General features: G+C 45.8%; 1 protein-coding gene and 1 pseudogene across 10 annotated transcripts in view; both read left to right on the top strand.

The window, feature by feature from the left end:
- LOC126414772 (probable basic-leucine zipper transcription factor N) overlaps window positions 1–20,334 on the top strand; it is a 409,868-nt gene that overhangs the window by 284,387 nt on the left and 105,147 nt on the right. The window lies entirely within an intron of this gene.
- Window positions 15,568–15,685, top strand: LOC126427188 (5S ribosomal RNA; annotated as a pseudogene).

The following is a 20,334-nucleotide window of genomic DNA, read 5'->3' as shown; positions in this document are numbered from 1 at the left end:
TGAGCCATCGAGGACACAGAGGACAGTGCGACTGCAGGGACTTATCTCTGGCACGCTCCCCGTGAGACCCACATTTCCAGCTTACTGTCCACACACTACATTTTTAGTGCCCCTGTCCACTATACTCCCGGTCGGGGCACACGTTTCCTGCTGTCCCCGTTGATATTTATCAGCACCTGTAAGCAGCTAATGGTCTGGATTTCATTGTAATTTCATTCTTCGAGAGCTGCAAGATCGCCAATAGTATCTGTACTTTCGGACTTGTGAAAGAACAGATACCATCTTCATACAGAATTTTGACAAGGTCGTCAGGGAGTTTAATATGCCATCAATAACAGACATGGCTAATTAAGGAAGCAGTGACGATGCCGCTTCCCATTGATCGAATTCAACTTTCGATTCCTATGCAGTTGGTCGTGACAAAGCCATGGTATTTCTGCTACTGAAGGAGTGTTATTTGCCCCGCAAATTTATCACGGAGGAATAAACTGTCACTGTCATTCACGTGTTGAAGAAGACTTGAGGTGGAGTAATAGCACTTCGCTGATCTGAATAACTTGCCAGCTTCTGGACTTTTAAAGTTGTGCTCTCTACTTGTCCATACTACTTATCCAAGAAATTAATCTGGCGGTGATGATTTTCTAACCACCAAAAGTGATATTGTTGTAAGGCTGCGTTCTTGATGTTATTATATTCAACAAAAAAGCCAGAAATAATAACAGTAAATAACAATAATCCTACCACTGTTGGCTATCTTGTGCAGATTTACTGGTTCTACATTTGCTGTCTGGGTATTTATTTGACTTCACTTGCACCCATAGACTGAGCTGGCAGTGTCGCCAAGAACCGTGACTGATAAACAATTCCAGAATTCCAGTAATAAATATTATATAGAGTACGTTTAACATGTTCTAAGAATATAGTACGCACTTTAAGTCAATGTCACAGATTTCTGCCTTCGGAATAGACAATAGACAATGCGATCGATAACAGTCACGTTTGACAGTTAGGTATTTTTCCAGCAGTGTTGGAAGTAATTCTTCCACACCCAAGGACCAATCTTCAGTAATGGATGTGAGGTGAGAAGGATCCGAGTATTTGCTGGACAGGACTACGTACGATATTACTTGGCATTTCTGCGAGGGATGCTAGGAGCACAGGTGCACGATACTCACTTAGCACTTGTGCTGCTCCAGAGGAAGTAGTAGTATTGGGATAATTCGAATTGGTTAGGAAGTTTCTTCTTTTAAGGGTGCAGAGCAGGCAGGACAATTAGCATCAACACTGCATTCACAACACCTACGACAACTGCGGCTGACAGGGTGCTGTATTGTTTCCTAGCTAAGGTTGGCAACGGATGAAAACAATCCGTACCACTCCTAATCATCCGACTTCCACCGATTACTCCGCTTCCAGAAACATGTTACTTGTATTGCGCGTACAGTATGCTTCCCTGTAGACAACAATCAGTGTGGTGCAGTACGAGCTATTGCGGGTTGCGCTAGTTGGCGACCTCGTGTGCTGAGTGTGGCGGAGTGTCTGCAGAGGAGGCGAGGCGGTGGCGATGAAGCTGAGCGCGAGCCGGAGCGCGGCGGACGTGCTGCGCCAGGGCCCCAAGCTGCTGGGGACTCCCCTGCCGCTGCGCCGCTCCGCCAGCGCTGCCAACTGCGTCATCGACAGCAAGCGCGGCTTCAAGCCCTCGGACCGCTACGACCCCCACAAGCGGGAGTTCCTCACGTCGCTCACCGCCAAGCTGCTCCACATCTCGCTGGTAACTTCAGTCGCGGCATTTACATTGGTCACCACATTTCACGACTTCACCCCACCATATTTAAAACAATGACAATTAGTTGTTATACTACAGGGTGAGGCAGTGAAACGGCACGATTTTGTAAAACCACCAAAGATTTATTTACAAGTAAAATCATAATAGTTGAACATGGATCTCAAGTACAAGAGTGGAAATTAAAGATTTAACTTAAAAACAACCATTTTTTAAATATGGTGTCAGTGAGGTGTCGTCCTTGGTTTTGCACACATTGTCTAAGCCTGAGATGAAATTGTCCCAAGACGTTTCGTAGCATCTGTACTGGAATGTTGTCAATTTCCTGTCGAATTCGCTCCTTCAGGTCTTCTTTTGTTCTTGGTGGATTTTCCAGGAAGACTTTGCACTTGAGGTAGCCCCAAAGAAAAAAGTCTGGTGCCATCAGATCTGGTGAACGGACAGGCCAGGGGAAATCGCCATTCCTGCTGATTAGACGTCGTGGAAATGCAATTCTAAGCAATTCCATTGAGACATTAGCAGTATGGCTTGTTGCACCATCTTGCTGGAAGAGTGTTTCAGCATCTGGATCATGTCGATCAATTCCAGGCAGACCAAAAATGGTCAACATGTCAGCATAACGTCCAGAGTTTACCGTCACTGTGTTGCCATCTTCATCTTCAAAAAAGTAGGGCCCCACGATTCCACGAGATGACATTGCGCACCAGACTGTTACTTTTTCAGAATGGAGAGGTTTTTCATGAAGTTCGTGCGGGCTATCTGAGGACCAATATCTGAAGTTTTGCTTATTTACGTACCCACTAAGATGAAAGTGGGCTTCATCACTCATCCATAAGTTATGCACTCTTTCTTCATTTCGTTCAATAACGTTAAGCATTGACTGGCAAAAGCGTATACGGTTATTGTAGTCATTAGGTTTAAGGGCTTGCACTACCTGAATTTTGTATGGATGATAGTGAAGGTCACTCTTCAAAATCCGTCTTACTGATCGATTGCTGAGACCAAGTTCTGCGCTGTGCCGTCTCGCGGATTTTCGCGGACTTCGTCCCAACGCTTCGCGCACACGATTAATGTTCTCGGGTGTCAGGATTGTTTTTGTGCTGCCGCCTCTTTTCTTTGTTGTGCTAGCAGTAGCTTCAAAGGTTTTAACCCAAAGGAGAATGGCTTTCCTTGATGGCACGGGAGCCCGTGGCGGCAGGTTGAATTCACGACGAAAGGCGCGTTGAGCACCAACCACACTATCCGCGTTTTTGTAATATGCCTTTACGGCATATGCACGTTGCGCACTCGACCAACGCTCCATGGCTACTGAAACTTCCACCACTCTAGACGCCCAAGGTCACTTCCCCCACTCTCGCAACCCCCCTCCGCGCCCGACAACCACTATCGAAATCGTGCCGTTTCACTGCCTCACCCTGTATTACGCATAACTTGAACATCCCTCAGATTTAACTAACAAGTCAAGGCATCGTAAATGAGCATTTAGCAAATGACAGTGGCGAACTAGAGCAAATATTTAGCTTTTTGTTCAATATTCAAAACCCATTTATCTAATACGCAATTGAATAATATTGCTATAGCGAAATTCGCAGTTCATGAACGACATTCTAAATCTTCTGAGAAACTTGGAAAAAACTGAACCAAATTTTTTGGAGAGAAGAAAGAACTGCAGTAAATATGAAGGGCAAGGTTCGTACCAGTGCATCTTACATCCCGTTTAGCACATGTACCACTTTTTGTTAACACAACGAGCGTTTTTATACGAGCAGAGTCAGGACTGCTTTTCTCTGTTGAAATAAACTGTGCTTGTTTTTGTATCAAGGGAATGAAATGGGTACAGTTACTAGTGAATCATCGTGTTTCAGTGTCTTTACATATAGGTGTCCACACTAGGTGACTAAATTTGTATACAGGATTGTCAGAAACAGTCTGAAAACTTGTAATGTTGTTAGAGGGTAGGCTGTATAGAGAAATAACAGTTAAGAAAAAATTCCATACGTTACGCCGTTTCCGAGTTAACTGGCACTGAAGTTAGCCAATCAGGCCGTTGCACGCGCAAATTCAAGCAGCCCGCTAGATACAATTAGTGTCAGTGGTTCTCATAGCGTAGAAGTAGATGATAGCGCACGAGGCTGCTCAGCCTCTGGCTCGGGTTCGATCCTCACTACCGTCTAACGTCCAATTTTTGTATTGCTCTCCTGTTCGGTTTTAGGAAACCATATGAAGAACACGTTTAACGAAACAGCCTCTGATGGGCGACTTGAATTTGCACGCGCAACAACCTGATTAGCTAACGTTAATACTTATTAACTCAGAAACAGTGCAACGTATCGATTTTTTTCTTAGCATTTATTTCTCAGCACAATCCAACCTGCAACATCCATACAAGCTTTTCAGACTCTTTCTGACCATACTAATCGTTATTTAACAAAGAAACTCGTCAAACAGCCGTGCAAACTGACAAGATATATATTTTTTTTTATTTTCGATACGAGTTTCGGCAGTTCAATATGCCATCTTGAGGCCCCGTATGCACCTCTCAAAATTTATCGATATTAGCATATTCGGGCCATCTGCTTCTGGATGTAATGAATTCTCTAGTGCTTCCTTCGAAGACTCGACTACAACTCAACAGGGACCCTATATAATGTCTGGAGTATCGTCTCTTAGCATAATGCTATTCATGTCTGCCTAAAGATACTGCTTCGGTTCCCATTCATTGGAAAAAACCAACAGAACCCTCAGAAGGATAGTTCCTACGGAAGACAAAACCAAAACAATAATAGATAATGGAAAAGATACGTACCCAAGATGAAACAGAAATATCTGGTGGGTACTAGTAGGATATCTGCTGATTTGGACTCAGATAACGATCTTATCTCGAGGTCACTCCCGTTCCTATGACGCAATTGTGCGTGGCACATTCAAGATAAGATGTAAGCTGATAACTGTCACCTATCCCCTCCAAGCTCACCCTCGCATCTTGGACAATTGTGTGCCATAAAAATTTGGGCAAAATTAATGTCGCCGTCTCCTTTCTCTCTCTAGACCAATTGGATGACTTCAAGTTCACCTCCCTCTCCCCCTTTTGTTACTACTCCAGCTGTGTGAGTTTCGTCATTCAGAGTCTGCGCACCTCACTGAAAGGATCATGAAGTGACAGCAGTGATCAGCCACCAACCCCAAGCAAAAAGAATAAGAAGCCTGTCACAGGCGAATGTAAGTATTACTAACCCCTTCTTCTTATAATTTTGTTACATACTTGATAGATTTTTTCCTCCTTTCAAGATCGTCAACCAAAATGTAAATATAAGGCTTTTAATGTGTAACAATTACCACACTGCATTATTTAAAGAAATACACTCTTGCCACATACCAAAGTACTTTATGTAAGCAAGTAAACTACTGCTGCAATGAGCTTTGGCCTGCATTGCCGATGATTTAAAAAAAAAGGAACATCTTAGTGTGTTAAAAATAACGGCCACAAAAGAGACTTTAGACGTTAAACAATTTCCACAGTACGATATTTTAACAAATACACCGAAATCTCATACTACACAATTATCACAGTAAGAAATTACAACAAATACACAGATATCCCAGCACAGAAACACATCGATATCCCATGTTATGCAATTAGCACAGTGTGATGATTTTAACAAATACACCAATATCCAACATGAAACAAACAGCACACTGCAATAAATAGGCGTCAAGTATACAAGGAGCTCCCACCTGTATTATTAGTTTGTTCAAAAGCAATGATGTCACTATGAGGTTACCTTAGTGGAGTATCATATTGTAGAATTATAGGAGACTTGTAAATAATGATGAAAAAATCCGATTATGTACACTCGCAACACATCGCTAAATTTGCACTGTAAAAAACTACCACCACCGCTGACATTGGATAGGAAAGGTAGGGGAATGCACTTCATTTAAAACAAACCAAAAATGCGATATGAAGACCACGTGTCATCGTCTCCTATGGGCACGGGTGAGTCTCCAGACTGCTGACGAAAGTTCGACTGCCCTGATGTTTTCAGCTGCCATATGCCTCTGTACCTTACCTATATACAACATAACAGCTTCTGGTCAGAGAACCACAGTTTGGAAGGGAGAGAGGGACGAGAGAGAGGGGAGAGAGAGAGAGAGAGAGAGAGAGAGAGAGAGAGAGAGAGAGAGAGAGACTGAGACAGCCCACAGCTGAGGGTTCACACAACTGAGGCTAGACTGGCATGCTACAGAAACAGCTAGAAAATCACAGGCACAGACTACAGGTTGCTGTCGGTGTCCGCGAGTTGTGGCTTCTTCTGATATCGTAGTGGTCTAATCTCAGTTGTGTGGCCGCTCAGTTGCGTTTTGCGGTCACACGATGAGACTATTCCCCATCTCTCTTTCCAGCAGCATTATCTATCATGTTTAGTCACCCCTTCTGATGGCTTCCGAGAAACCAAGATGATATGATGCACACAAGTTAAAGCATACGGGCTACAGATTCTTAAGTAGGCGTCCAGACCTCTCTCTCTCTCTCTCTCTCTCTCTCTCTCTCTCTCTCTCCAACAAACTGTGGTCCATGACCAGAAGCTGTTATGATGTATATACGCGAGGCACAGAGGCGTCTAGCGGCCGAGAGCGTAATGCCAGTCGACCCTTCGTCAGCAATCTGTAAACAATGACACATGGGTCTCCCACATCGCGTTTTCAGTTTCTTTTAAATAAAGTACATTTCCTCTGCAATTCCTATACAGTGCCCATGGTGGTGGTAGTTGCTTAGAATGGAAATTCAGCCATGTATTTTGAATGCTCATACTCGTATTTTTCTGTTGTTATTTACAACTCTACTGTAGTGGTATAGGGTCATATTCCTATAAGGCAACTAGTAGTGCAGCGGTGAATTCCTTTTAGACTCGGTACATGTTTATTGCAGTGCACTATTTGTTTACTGAGGGACATCAGCATATTTGTTAAAATATCGCACTTCGCTAATTTATTTAAAAAGGAATATCGATTTCTTCGTTAAAATATTGAACTGTACTAATTACTGAACATGGGGTATCGGTGTATTTGTTAAAATATCACACTGTGGAAATTGTTCATCATTTAAAATCTCTATTGACATCATTATTTTTAACACACTATCACGTCACTTTTTAACACAATTATAATGCAGGGACAAGTTCCTCATAACAAGAGTTTAAATAATGTACTGTGGCACATAGTAAGAATATATTTGTTTAAATAATGGATTTTGGTTATTGTGAAACATTTAAGGTCTGGTATTTACATGCATCTTTATTTGATGAACTTGGAAAGCGGCAAAATAAATCACTAAAAATGTAACAAAATTGTAAATGGTCATTGATTATGAGAGGAAGGCGTTAGTAACACTGGCATTCGACTGTGACAGTCTTCTTATGCCTTTTAGTCTACCTGGAGACGGTGGTTGTCCTCTGGTGGCGCTTCGTAATCCTTTCACTAAGGTGCGCCGACCCTGAATGACGGAATAGTAATAAAATACTCGAATAGTAATAAAAGGGAAATCGATTTAAGTCATTCAGTTGGCCTAGGAAGACAAAGGAGTAAGGTAAGAGTGACCTTGATTTTCCCGACATTTTTATGTCACGCAGTTTCCCAAGATGGATGGGTGACCTCGGAGGGGACACGTAACGGCTACCAGGTTATATCCTGACCTTTAATACACCACATGCAATTGCCCCAGAGACATAACGTGACTTTGACATAAGATCGTTATATGAACTCAAATAGGCATGAATATCCTACTACTAGTAATAAAGAACTATTAGACTGAGACAAAAACTGAAAGCTGACATAAAATTAGATAAACGGTTAGGCAGAGCAGAAGATTATGAAGTAAGAGAGAGAGTGGTGGGTGAGGTACGTTAATTTGAGGATATGAAGAAACAAATTACGTGAAATGGTGCCATAAAAATATATAAAAGCGAGAATGAAAAAAATATGTACGGCATAGATGCAGTTACGTGTTGATGGTAACTTTCTGGCGTCAAACTTGGGAAGAACTGGTGTTGTAAAGGTGATCCCAAAGGAATAACTCTGCGATGAAATTAAATAATTATTTCTTTTATGAGCAATATCCCAGGAAGGCGGCGTTTAAATTGAGTGCCTTCTACATCTATCATCTACATGATTACTACGCAATTCACATTTAAGTGCTTGGCAGAGGGTTCATCGAACCACAATCATACTATCTCTCTACCATTCCACTCCCGAACAGCGCGCGGGAAAAACGAACACCTAAACCTTTCTGTTCGAGCTCTGATTTCTCTTATTTTATTTTGATGATCATTCCTACCTATGTAGGTTGGGCTCAACAAAATATTTTCGCTTTCGGAAGAGAAAGTTGGTGACTGAAATTTCGTAAATAGATCTCGCCGCGACGAGAAACGTCTTTGCTTCAATGACTTCCATCCCAACTCGCGTATCATATCTGCCAGACTCTCTCCCCTATTACGTGATAATACAAAACGAGCTGCCCTTTTTTGCACCCTTTCGATGTCCTCCGTCAATCCCACCTGGTAAGGATCCCACACCGCGCAGCAATATTCTAACAGAGGACGAACGAGTGTAGTGTAAGCCGTCTCTTTAGTGGACTTGTTGCATCTTCTAAGTGTCCTGCCAATGAAACGCAACCTTTGGCTCGCCTTCCCCACAATATTGTCTATGTGGTCTTTCCAACTGAAGTTGCTTGTAATTTTAACACTCAGGTACTTAGTTGAATTGACAGCCTTGAGAATTGTATTTATCGAGTAATCGAATTCCAACGGATTTAACACACTGGTAGAATCGTACTGAATGCTGTCGAGACTTTAACTGTGCGCACTGTCGGAATTTGTAGGGACAAGTTTAGACGCTGATGTACTGCATTGTCATTGGATGCCAACACCAGCTCAACCCATATCTCCATTACCAGAAAAACTGCCAAAATGTAGGTTTCATTCATTGCACTACAGGTAATTACGCGCAAGCACAAATGATACCGTTAGGAGAGCACCAGACATGCGGCATTCTGCGAACGCTGAGCGAATGCTCAGCGGATGCCAGCCAGATAGGCATGGCACTCGCCAGGGTGTCAAGGAGTAATCGCCAGATTGTGAGCGCATTGAACCAGATTGGGCTGTTGGCGCCATCGATCCTCAACTGAGATAGTTGATAGTGTCGGAAGTTCCATGCGGCTTTTCGCGGATGATGCTGTAGTATACAGAGAAGTTGCAGCATTAGAAAATTGCAGCGAAATGCAGGAAGATCTGCAGCGGATAGGCACTTGGTGCAGGGAGTGGCAACTGACCCTTAACAGACAAATGTAATGTATTGCGAATACATAGAAAGAAGGATCCTTTATTGTATGATTATATGACAGCGGAACAAACACTGGTAGCAGTTACTTCTGTAAAATATCTGGGAGTATGCGTACGGAACGATTTGAGGTGGAATGATCATATAAAATTAATTGTTGGTAAGGCGGGTACCAGGTTGAGATTCATTGGGAGAGTCCTTAGAAAATGTAGTCCATCAACAAAGGAAGTGGCTTACAAAACACTCGTTCGACCTATATTTGAGTATTGCTCATCAGTGTGGTATCCGTACTAGATCGGGTTGACAGAGGAGATAGAGAAGATCGAAAGAAGAGCGGCGCGTTTCGTCACAGGGTTATTTGGTAAGCGTGATAGCGTTACGGAGATGTTTAGCAAACTCGAGTGGCAGACTCTGCAAGAGAGGCGCTCTGCATCGCGGTGTAGCTTGCTGTCCAGGTTTCGAGAGGGTTCGCTTCTGGATGAGGTATCGAATATATTGCTTCCCCTTGCTTATACCTCCCGATGAGATCGCGAATGTAAAATTAGAGAGATTCGAGCGCGCACGGAGGCTTTCCGGCAGTCGTTCTTCCCGCGAACCATACGCGACTGGAACAGGAAAGGGAGGTAATGACAGTGGCACGTAAAGTGCTCTCCGCCACACACCGTTGGGTGGCTTTCGGAGTATAAATGTAGATGTAGAAGTAGAGCAGGTGGCCGCGGCACAGGAGTCATCATGGCTCCACACTCTGACGGTACTGTCCAGAACCTCATCGTCTCTCTTACCGCGTGTTTCGCACCTGTCCACGCTGCAGAAGGTGGTTATTGAGGCTTCCCACAAGTGGTCACATTAATGTGACTGGGTAGTGTATTTCTGACAGCGTCAGGTCAAGTTCCTCATTCATGCTTTCGATACAAAATACTTTCTTCAGTGAACAATAGAACCCGTAATCTGACTTCCCGTTTGTGAGTCTGTCCAGTTTTGTTCTTTGCATTTAATCCCATTTTCCCTTCCTTGAGCATGACTGAGGAATCTCAGGAAATTCTCAACAACTGACAACCATTCTACCAGTGGCAGACACGTGTCTTCTAACTCCGTTATAGTAGAGGGCAATTTAAAAAAGTTTGCCTTAATGTTAATTAAATCCAGCTGCACATTTGTTCATTCATATCCTGCTTGTGCGTCTCTGATACGTATGGCATCATCTCATGAGAAAATGTCAAATACCTAAAAATGAAGAAGTACTCACTTTACAACTTAAATATTGATGTATTAATTTTGTTGTAATTTACCAGACATCAGTTTAATGGCATCAAAATTATCAGAGCAAAACACTGCAGTTTCCAACCAAGTACTCCATCTAGTATGGATGGGCTGAAGAGGTAACGGTAACTCAGTTAGAATCTCTTTGTAAGCAGCTACAAGAGCAGGAACTTTTCAAAACACCTATACAAAACAAAGTATCTTTTTAAAGTAAGTAATTTATTTTTGCAGCTAAGGGGCCATTGAAACTGATATATCCCTAAATTTTATACATACCTTTTTAGTTGAGGATATCAGATTACTGACATCGTCATAATTAGAGCGTGTTCTTTCTGCAACACTTTGGACCATCAGCAAGATTTGATGCGATTTTTTTGCAAGCAGTCTCCACAACGCTCGATAGTTTCTGTCCGTCAGTACATGAAGGTTGCCTGGTCTTCGTTTGGCTGTTGTTTCGCGTTTCCACTTCACAGTCACAACACTAAACAGTCGACTTGGAAAGCCTTAGAAGGGCTGGAATCTCTCTGACTGATTTGTCAGGTGATATCCAATGGCTTGTCCGCGGTCGAAGTCACTGATGTCTCCTGACCGCTCCAATCCGCTGTTACTGCCTCTATATGAACAGCCGGCCGGGATGGCTGAGCGGTTCTACGCGCTACAGTCTGAAACCGCGCGACCGCTACGGTCGCAGGTTCGAATCCTGCCTCGGGCATGGATGTGTGTGATGTCCTTAGGTTAGTTAGGTTTAAGTAGTTCTAAGTTCTAGGGGACTGATGACCTTAGAAGTTAAGTCCCATAGTGCTCAGAGCCATTTCAACCATTTCTATATGAACAACGCTACACTCCCTACCTCCCTGTATACTGGTGAGTCCGCGTCCCGGGACATCTAGCGCAATTAATAGTATCACTACTGTTGTATGGTCATGGAAAAATAATTGCTCAGTTAATTCCGCATTACCTGGGTGTGTCCGGACACTTCTCATCAGACAGTATGCACTGATCAGCCGGAACATTCTGACCACTCTCTAACAGCCGGTACGTACACCTTTAGCACAGATAAAAGCGGCGACACGTCGTGGCATGGAAAGAATGACGCCTTTCTGGGTCGCTGGAGGTAGTTGGCACCACATCTGCACACATAAGTTACTTGCTTCCCTTAAATTGCGGTGAGGGGCGCCATGAACTCTGACGCCACGTACAATCACATACCAGATGTGTTCGATCGGATTCAGATCTCGTGGGTTTGGGTGGGGTCGGGTCGGGGGGGGGGGGGGGGGGGGAGGCAACACATTAATCAGAACTCGCCACTGTGTTCCTCGAACCACTCCATCACAGTCCTGGCCTTGTGAGATGGCGCATTATCTTGTTGAAAAATGCCGCTGCTGTCTGGAAATACACTACTGGCCATTAAAATTGCTACACCACGAAGGTGACGTGCTACAGACGCGAAATTTATCCAACAGGAAGACGATGCTGTGATATGCAAATGATTAGCTTTTCAGAGCATTCACACAAGGTTGGCGCCGGTGGCGACACCTACAACGTACTGACATGAGGAAAGTTTCCAACCGATTTCTCATACACAAACAGCAGTTGACCGACGTTGCCTGGTGAAACGTTGTTGTGATGCCTCGTGTAAGGAGGAAAAATGCGTACCATCACGTTTCCGACTTTGATAAAGGTCGGATTGTAGCCTATCGCGATTGCGGTTTATCGTATCGCGACATTGCAGCTCGCGTTGGTCGAGATCCAATGACTGTTAGCAGAATATGGAATCGGTGGGTTCAGGAGGGTAATACGGAACGCCGTGCTGGATCCCAACGGCCTCGTATCACTAGCAATCGAGATGATAGGCATCTTATCCGCATGGCTGTAACGGATCGTGCAGCCAACGTCTCGATCCCTGAGTCAACAGATGGGGACGTTTGCAAGACAACAACCATCTGCACGAACAGCTCGACGACGTTTGCAGCAGCATGGACGATCAGCTCGAAGACCATGGCTGCGGTTAACCTTGACGCTGCATCACAGACAGGAGCGCCTGCGATGGTGTACTCAACGACGAACTTGGTGCACGAATGGCAAAACCTAATTTTTTCGGATGAATCCAGGTTCTGTTTACAGCATCATGATGGTCGCATCCGTGTTTGGCGACATCGCGGTGAACGCACATTGGAAGCGTGTATTCGTCATCGTAATACTGGCGTATCACCAGGCGTGATGGTATGGGGTGCCATTGGTTACACGTCTCGGTCACCTCTTGTTCGCATTGAGTACACGTTGAACAATGGACGTTACATTTCAGATGTGTTACGACCCGTGGCTCTACCCTTCATTCGATCCCTACGAAACCCTACATTTCAGCAGGACAATGCACGACCACATGATGCAGGTCCTGTACGGGCCTGTCTGGATACAGAAAATGTTCGACTGCTGCCCTGGCCAGCACATTCTCCAGATCTCTCACCAATTGAAAACGTCTGGTCAATGGTGGCCGAGCAACTGGCTCGTCACAATACGCCAGTCGCTATTCTTGATGAACTGTGGTATTGTGTTAAGGCTGCATGGGCAGCTGTACCTGTACACGCCATCCAAGCTCTGTTTGACTCATTCCCAGGCGTATCAAGACCGTTAATACGGCCAGAGGTGGTAGTTCTGGGTACTGATTTCTGAGGATCTGTGCACCGAAATTGCGTGAAAATGTAGTCACATCTCAGTTCTAGTGTAATATATTTGTCCAATGAATACCCGTTTATCATCTGCATTTCTTCTTGGTGTAGCGATTTTAATGGCCAGTAGTGTATGATCGTCATGAAGGGGTGTACGTGGTCTGCAACTAGTGCACGATACTCTTTTGCCGTCATGGTACCTTGCACAAGCTCCACTAGACCCATGGATGCCCACGCAAATGTTCCTCAAAGCATAATGTGGCCACCGCCAGCTTGTCTCTGTCCCGCGGCACAGGGGTCAGGGAGCTATTCTTCTAGAAGACAACGGATTCGCGCCCTCCCATCAGTATGATGAAGTAGGTATCGGGACTCGTCAGACCATTCAACGATCTGCCACTGCGCCAACGTCCGGTACCGATAGTCACGTGCCCATTTCAATCGTAGTTGCCCATGTCGTGGTGTTAGCATTGGCACGTGCATGGGTCGTCGGCTTTGGAGGCCCATCGTTAGGAGTGTGTGTGTGTGAAATCTTATGGGAGTTAACTGCTAAGGTCATCAGTCCCGAAGCTTACACACTACGTAACCTAAATTATCCTAAGGACAAACACACACACCCATACCCGAGGGAGAACTCGAGCCTCCGCCGGAACCAGCCGAACAGTCCATGACTGCAGCGCCTTAGACCGCTCGGCTAATCCTCCGCGTCCTCGTTAGGAGTGTTCAGTGCACTGTGTATTCAGACGCACTTGTACCTGACCAGCCTTTAAACCTGATGTTAGTTCCGCCAAAGTTCGCCTCCTGTTCTGCTTTATCAGCCTGCCCAGCCTACGAAGTCCGGTCTGGACGTGGTTTCACCTTGGTTTCGCCACTTGTTGAAGACCACAGCACTCCTTGAACACAAGTTGCGCAGTTTCTGAAATGCTCGTGCCGAGCCTCTGTGTCATCACCTTCGGTCAAACTCAGATAGATCGCGCGCCTTCTCCATTCTACACATGGACAGCATACTCAGTGATACTACATGCACCGTGCGTGTGTCTGACTAGCAGTCATTCCTCGCTAGGTGACGGTGCTATCTCCTGGACGAGTTTAGATCAGTGTACGTCGCAGCGGAGACAACATTGTACTTTCAGTAGTTCCACCTCCTTTCTCCTTCTGGTTGGGATCGGAGCCAGCAGCACGCAGGTGTCCTTGGCACACAAGCTGCATAAGAAGAAACAGAAGCAGATGGAGCGGTTACACAACGTCGCGACGTCTGAGGGGGTACGCATGAGTACGCTACGCAACATAGCGGAGTGCGTGCGTGGGTGGAAGCAGACTGGCGCCTTGCCCGCCTGGGCCGACAATGGTGTTTGCGACATCGTCTGCCTATGTTGCAGCCGCGGGCAAACGAGTACCGTCCACTGTGGCTCTCTTCGGCGCAGCACCATTCTATAACCGATACACTAATTCTAAACAGAATAGGAACTTACAACTAACGTCTCCTCCACCGCGTGTACCAAACAGCTTCAGATGTCTGATTACTTTAAAATGAGTTAATGTGTTGAATTTTTGTCGATAAGCATGTAACCAAGAAAATGTTTTGAAGAGGTTCGAAATTATGTTAAAATTTGTTGCATTATCAAACACTGAGTAAGTGTGATTCGGGAAATTCGCACTTCATTTTGAGATAAGTTAGTTTTACGCGCATCTCAATGTTCATGGTGTCTTATCTCCCGTATCATGTGTCGTAGACTGATATAATTTGGCAGGTACATACAGTGGTATATGTGGATGCTGTCTACAAAATGTGTCACGAACAGAAATAGTAGAAAAGAAGTAATAAATTAAAACGTCATGTCTGACTCTGAAGTTTTACTGCATGAACAGCGAAGAGTAAACTTTTGTTCTTTCATTATTTTGTGGGATGTGCCATCGAGAAAAAGTTTCGAAAAGGTTTGAAGTTACGTGGAAAGTTTGTTGGAAGTCGCTAAGTGCTCTCATTCTAAAATTCTCAATGAAGATAGTGTGCGTGATTTGCACGGCGTATGTTACACTGCCTCACGACATGCGTGACTGGATGCGGATATGAAGGGGCTCCCCCGGCCGTATGTCAATTTACGATAGCGGAGCCGCTACTTCCCACTCAAGTAGCTCCTCAGTTTGCCTCACAAGGGCTGAGTGCACCCCGCTTGCCACAGTGCTCGGCAGACCGAATGATCACCTATTCAAGTGCTAGCCCAGCACGACACCACTTAACTTCGGTGATCTGCCGGGAACCGGTGTTGCCACTGTGGAAAGACAGTCGAGAAAATTCGGTAGATAATTATATAAAATACTGAAAATCAAATTTATGTTGCTTCTGGAAGCCGTTAGATAGGTAATTTGCAACTGAGACCTTGCAGCATGCACTGTTTTAGCAGTTAAACAACATACTTTACATATACATTATGACAGTTACATTTGTAGATCTCTCTTCCGTTGCAAGTTGCTGTCGGAAAGCACAGTAACGTCATAATTCTATTCGAGCAGAATTTCACTTGTGCCAACGGCCTTGCCGCAGTGATACCACCGGTTCCCGTCAGATCACCGAAGTTAAGCGCTGTCGGGCTGGGCTGGCACTTGGATGGGTGACCATCCGGTCTGTCCAGCGCTGTTGGCAAGCGGGGTGCACTCACCCCTTGTGAGGCAAACTGAGGAGCTACTTGATTGAGAAGTAGCGGCTCCGGTCACGAAAAAATGACAACGGCCGCAAGAGCGGTGTGCTGACTACATGCCCCTCCATATCCTCATCCAGTGCTGCCTGTGGGCTGAGGATGACACGGCGGCCGGTCGATACCGTTGGGCCTTCATGGCCTGTTCGGACGGAGAGAATTTCATTTTGTATCGCTATATAGTTGATTAAACAGCACGAAATACACTGCTGGCCACCGTAAATGCAACACCAAGAAAGACAAGAGGTAGCACAACAAGATTTATTTTGTAGATAACATGTTGACCAAGTATCAAATGATTACGTTTACAGACGTCTGTGACCTGTGGTTCCTGCCAGAATCAGTAGTCAGAGTAGCCGCCATTGTTGGAGATCACCGCTGCCACACGTCTCGGCATTGAGTCAAAGAGACGTTGGATGTGTTCCTGGGGTACAGCAGCCCAAGCAGCTTCCACACGTTGCCAAATATCATCTGATGTGGCAGCTGGGGATGTAATCTGGGTCACTCGTTGAGCAACCATGGACCACATGTTTTCTATCGGCGAAAGATCCGGAGAGCGAGCCGGCCAGGGAAGCAATTCAATCTGGTTATTGACGAAGAACCTTTGGACAATGCGTGCCACGTGTGGTCGCGCATTATCCTGTTGAAATATGGCTGTGGCCGAGCCCTGAAGGTAAGGAAGGACAACTGGCTCCAACACCTAGGATATGTAGCGCCGGCTATTTAAAGTACCGGCAATGCGTACTAGAGGCGTGCGAGAGTAATTTCCAATACCGCCCCATACCATAATACCCGGTGCAAGACCAGTGTGGCGGTGCATAATGCAGCTGTCCAGCATCCTCTCTCCACGGTGTCTCCACACTCGAATCCGACCATCGTGGTGCTGCAGACAGAAGCGTGCCTAGTCAGTAAAGACAACGTCATTCCATTCTGCCGTCCACATCCGTCTGTCATCACACCATTGGCGACGGAGACGTCTGTGGTTCTGCGTCAATGGTAGACGAAGCAATGGACGTCTTGCGGACAGACCACTCTGCTGTAAACGGCGTCGAATGGTACGCGCAGACACTGGATGATGCGTTACAGACGCAATTTGCTGTGCTATGGTTCGGGATGTCACTGAGCGATCCGTCACTGCCATGCGCACAATTTGCCTATCAGCACGTGCAGTGGTGCACCGAGGTGAATGCGATCGACCACGTCGGTCCGTCGTACCCTCCTGCATCCAACGGTCACATATCCGCATTGCAGTTGTTTGGTTTCGTCCAACACGACTAGCGATTTCTCTGTATGATAATCCACAATCTCGGTAAGCCACTATCCTTCCTCTGTCGAACTCGGATACTTGATCAAAAGATGTTCGCAGTTGTCTACGAGGCATAACTGATCGTCTTGTGAAACAACCACAAGGTAAACACAAGTGCCGAACGTACACTCGTCGAAATCGCCAAGCCTTAAATGGCGCTTGAGGTGGCGCCACAGGCGCGCGTGATGTGCGTCTGCGCTGAAATTCTAATCAGTTGCATATCTCATCGCTGCAAACCCATGGTGTAAATTTCACTTGATTCGGATGCTTCCTTCAGGGTGCTGCATTTACGATGGCCGGCAGTGTATTTACACAACAGATCGCAAAAACTGGACGTGAAATAGCGACACAGGAAATGATTCCATAAACGTGTTCTGAAAACTCATTAGACTCACTCGAGTTGGTAGCTGATGGCTGCAGACACAACATAATTGTTACAGTTTCCTGCGGAAATCAGTTCATAGATGCTGGCCACCGATGTGGACCGTGTATACAATCGGAGTTCACCCCCTTCTCTACATCTACATCTACGTGATTACTCTGCTATTCACAATAAAGTGCCTGGCAGAGGGTTCAATGACCCACCTACCAGCTGGCCGCAGTGGCCGAGCGGTTCTAGGTGCTTCAGTCTGGTACCGCGCGACTGCTACGGTCGCAGGATCGAATCCTGCCTCGGGCATGGATGTGTGTGATGTCCTTAGGTTAGTTAGGTTTAAGTAGTTCGAATTTCTAGGGGACTGATTATTACTTCAGCTGTTAAGTCCCATAGTGCTCAGAGCCATTTGAACCATTTGAACCACCTTCCAGCTGTCTCTCTACTGTTCAATTCTCGAACGGCGCGCTGGAAAAACGAGCACTTAAATTTTTCTGTGCGATCTCTGATATTTCTTATTTTATCGTGATTATCATTTCTCCCTATGTAGGTGGGTGCCAAAAGAATGTTTTCACAATTGGAAGAGAAAACTGGTGATTGAAATTTCATGAGAAGATCCCATCGCAACGAAAAACGGCTTTGTTTTACTGATTGCCACTCCAATCAACATCAGCTAAAACCTGAAGATGGTCACCGAAACTGGTTGCCATATGATAAATTAACATCTAAATTACGCTTGCAGGTGTTTCATTTTATTACGTACTTGTTAAGAGGTTGTGTGATCAGCATAGACGGCAGCGGAAGCTATGCAGCGTCATCCCATTTTGGCGACAAGGTTGTTAAGGAGTTCTCGTGATAGGGCGTGTCAGTGCTCTACCAGCGCGCTTCACAAGTGCTGGATGATGGTTGGTTCATGTGCACGTTCTGCAATACGTCTCCCCAACGCATCCCACACGTGCTCGATGGGGATGGGGATGGGGAACGTTCAGGGCAGTCCATTCGCCGAATATAGACTCATTTCAAGATCTCCTCTGCTTGCGCAGTTTAAGGCGCTCTCGCATTGGCATCCATAAAAATGAAGTCAGTGCCGAATGCATCCCTGAAAGACGGATATGGGGAAGGAGTATAGTCTCACAATAACGCTGACCATTGAGTGTACCATGTTCAATGAGTTGGAGGTCAGTATGCCCATGTAATACACTCATGCTCATAAATTAAGGATAATTGCAGAATGTGGTACCACATAACGTGGCACTACACAAAACTGGCGCTAATAGCATAGGCACTTAGGGAACACACACGACACAGATCTGTAAGTCCACGGTATTGGTGATAAGTTGAGAAAACCGTCCCGAAACACGTGTGCTACAAAACGCCACTGTTTCCTACACATGTGCCCCGACATCAATATGGGATATGATCACCGTGGACACGTACACTGGCTGCAGAACGGATTGGCATACTCTGGATCAGGTGGTCGAGCGGCTGCTGGGATATAGCCTCCCATTCTGGCACCAGTGCCTGTCAGAGCTCCTGAAGTGCCCTAGAGGTTTGAAGACGTGCAGCGATACGTCGACCTGATGGCATCCAAGACGTGCTCGATGGGGCTTAGGTCTGGAGAACAGGCAGGCCACTCCATTCACCTGATGTCTACTGTTTCAAGGTACTCCTCCACGATGGCGGCTCGGTGGGACCGTGTGTTATCATCCACCAGGAGGAAGGTGGGACCTACTGCACCCATGAAAAGGCGGACATACTGGTGCAAAATGACGTCCCGATACACCTGATCTGTTACAGTTCCTCTGTCAAAGACATGCAGGGGGGTACGTACACCAATCATAATCCCACCCCACACCATCAAACCACGACCTCCATGCAGGTCCCTTTCAAGGACATTAAGGGGTTGGTATCTGGTTCCTGGTTCACGCCATATGAAAACCCAGCGAGAATCACTGTTCAGACTATACATGGACTCGCCTATGAACATAACCTAGGGCCACTGTTCCAATGACCATGTACTGTGTTCTTGACACCAAGCTTTACGGGCTCTCCTGTGACCAGCGGTCAGTGGAATGCACCTTGCAGTTCTCCGGGCGAAAAACCATGTCTCTTCAGTCGTCTGTAGCCTGTGTGTCTGGATACAACTGTTCCATTGGCTACAGTAAGGTCCCGGGCAAGGCTACCTGCAGTACCCCGTGGCCGTCTGCGGGCACTGCTGGTGGGATATCGGTCTTCTTATGGTATTGTACACTGTGGACGTCCCGTACTGTAGCGCCTGGACACGTTTCCTGTCTGCTGGATTGTTGCCATAATCTTGAGATCACACGTTGTGGCACACGGAGGGCTCGTGGTATAACCTGCTGTGGTTGATCAGTCGCCCTAGTGTTCTACCCCTCATAACGTCATCAATATGTGTTCTTTGAGCCATTTTCAACAACCAGTCACCATTAGCATGTCTGAAAACGTCTGCACACTTACTCGCTCCACCGTACTCTGACAAGCACCAACACACCTCTGCGTATGTGGACTGTTGCCAGCGCCACCGTGCCACGACTGCAGGTCAAATGCACCGCATGGTCATACCTCGAGGTAATTTAAACCCACAAACCGCCCACCAGAGCGTTGTTTCACCATGTATCAGCATTATCCTTAATTTATGCGCACGAGTGTATTATCCCCACACACATACACCTCGGCCACCAAAACGATTATGTTCGACAATGTTCCTGGTTGCCTTTATATGGTGAGAGGTGGGAATACTTAATGCACCCAGGACCATTGTCGAACATCATCCTTTTGATGGTCCAGGTGCTACAGCGTGGGGAGGCAAAATGTTACATGGACGTACTGCGCTACAAATCTTTGAACACGGTACTCTCCGAGCAATGTTATTGCGACACTATACTCCTTCCCCATTG

Source organism: Schistocerca serialis, chromosome 1, assembly GCF_023864345.2.
Source record: "Schistocerca serialis cubense isolate TAMUIC-IGC-003099 chromosome 1, iqSchSeri2.2, whole genome shotgun sequence".
NCBI lineage: Eukaryota > Metazoa > Arthropoda > Insecta > Orthoptera > Acrididae > Schistocerca > Schistocerca serialis.
Note: the sequence above shows the minus strand (reverse complement) of the source record. Positions and strands in the feature narration are given on the sequence as shown.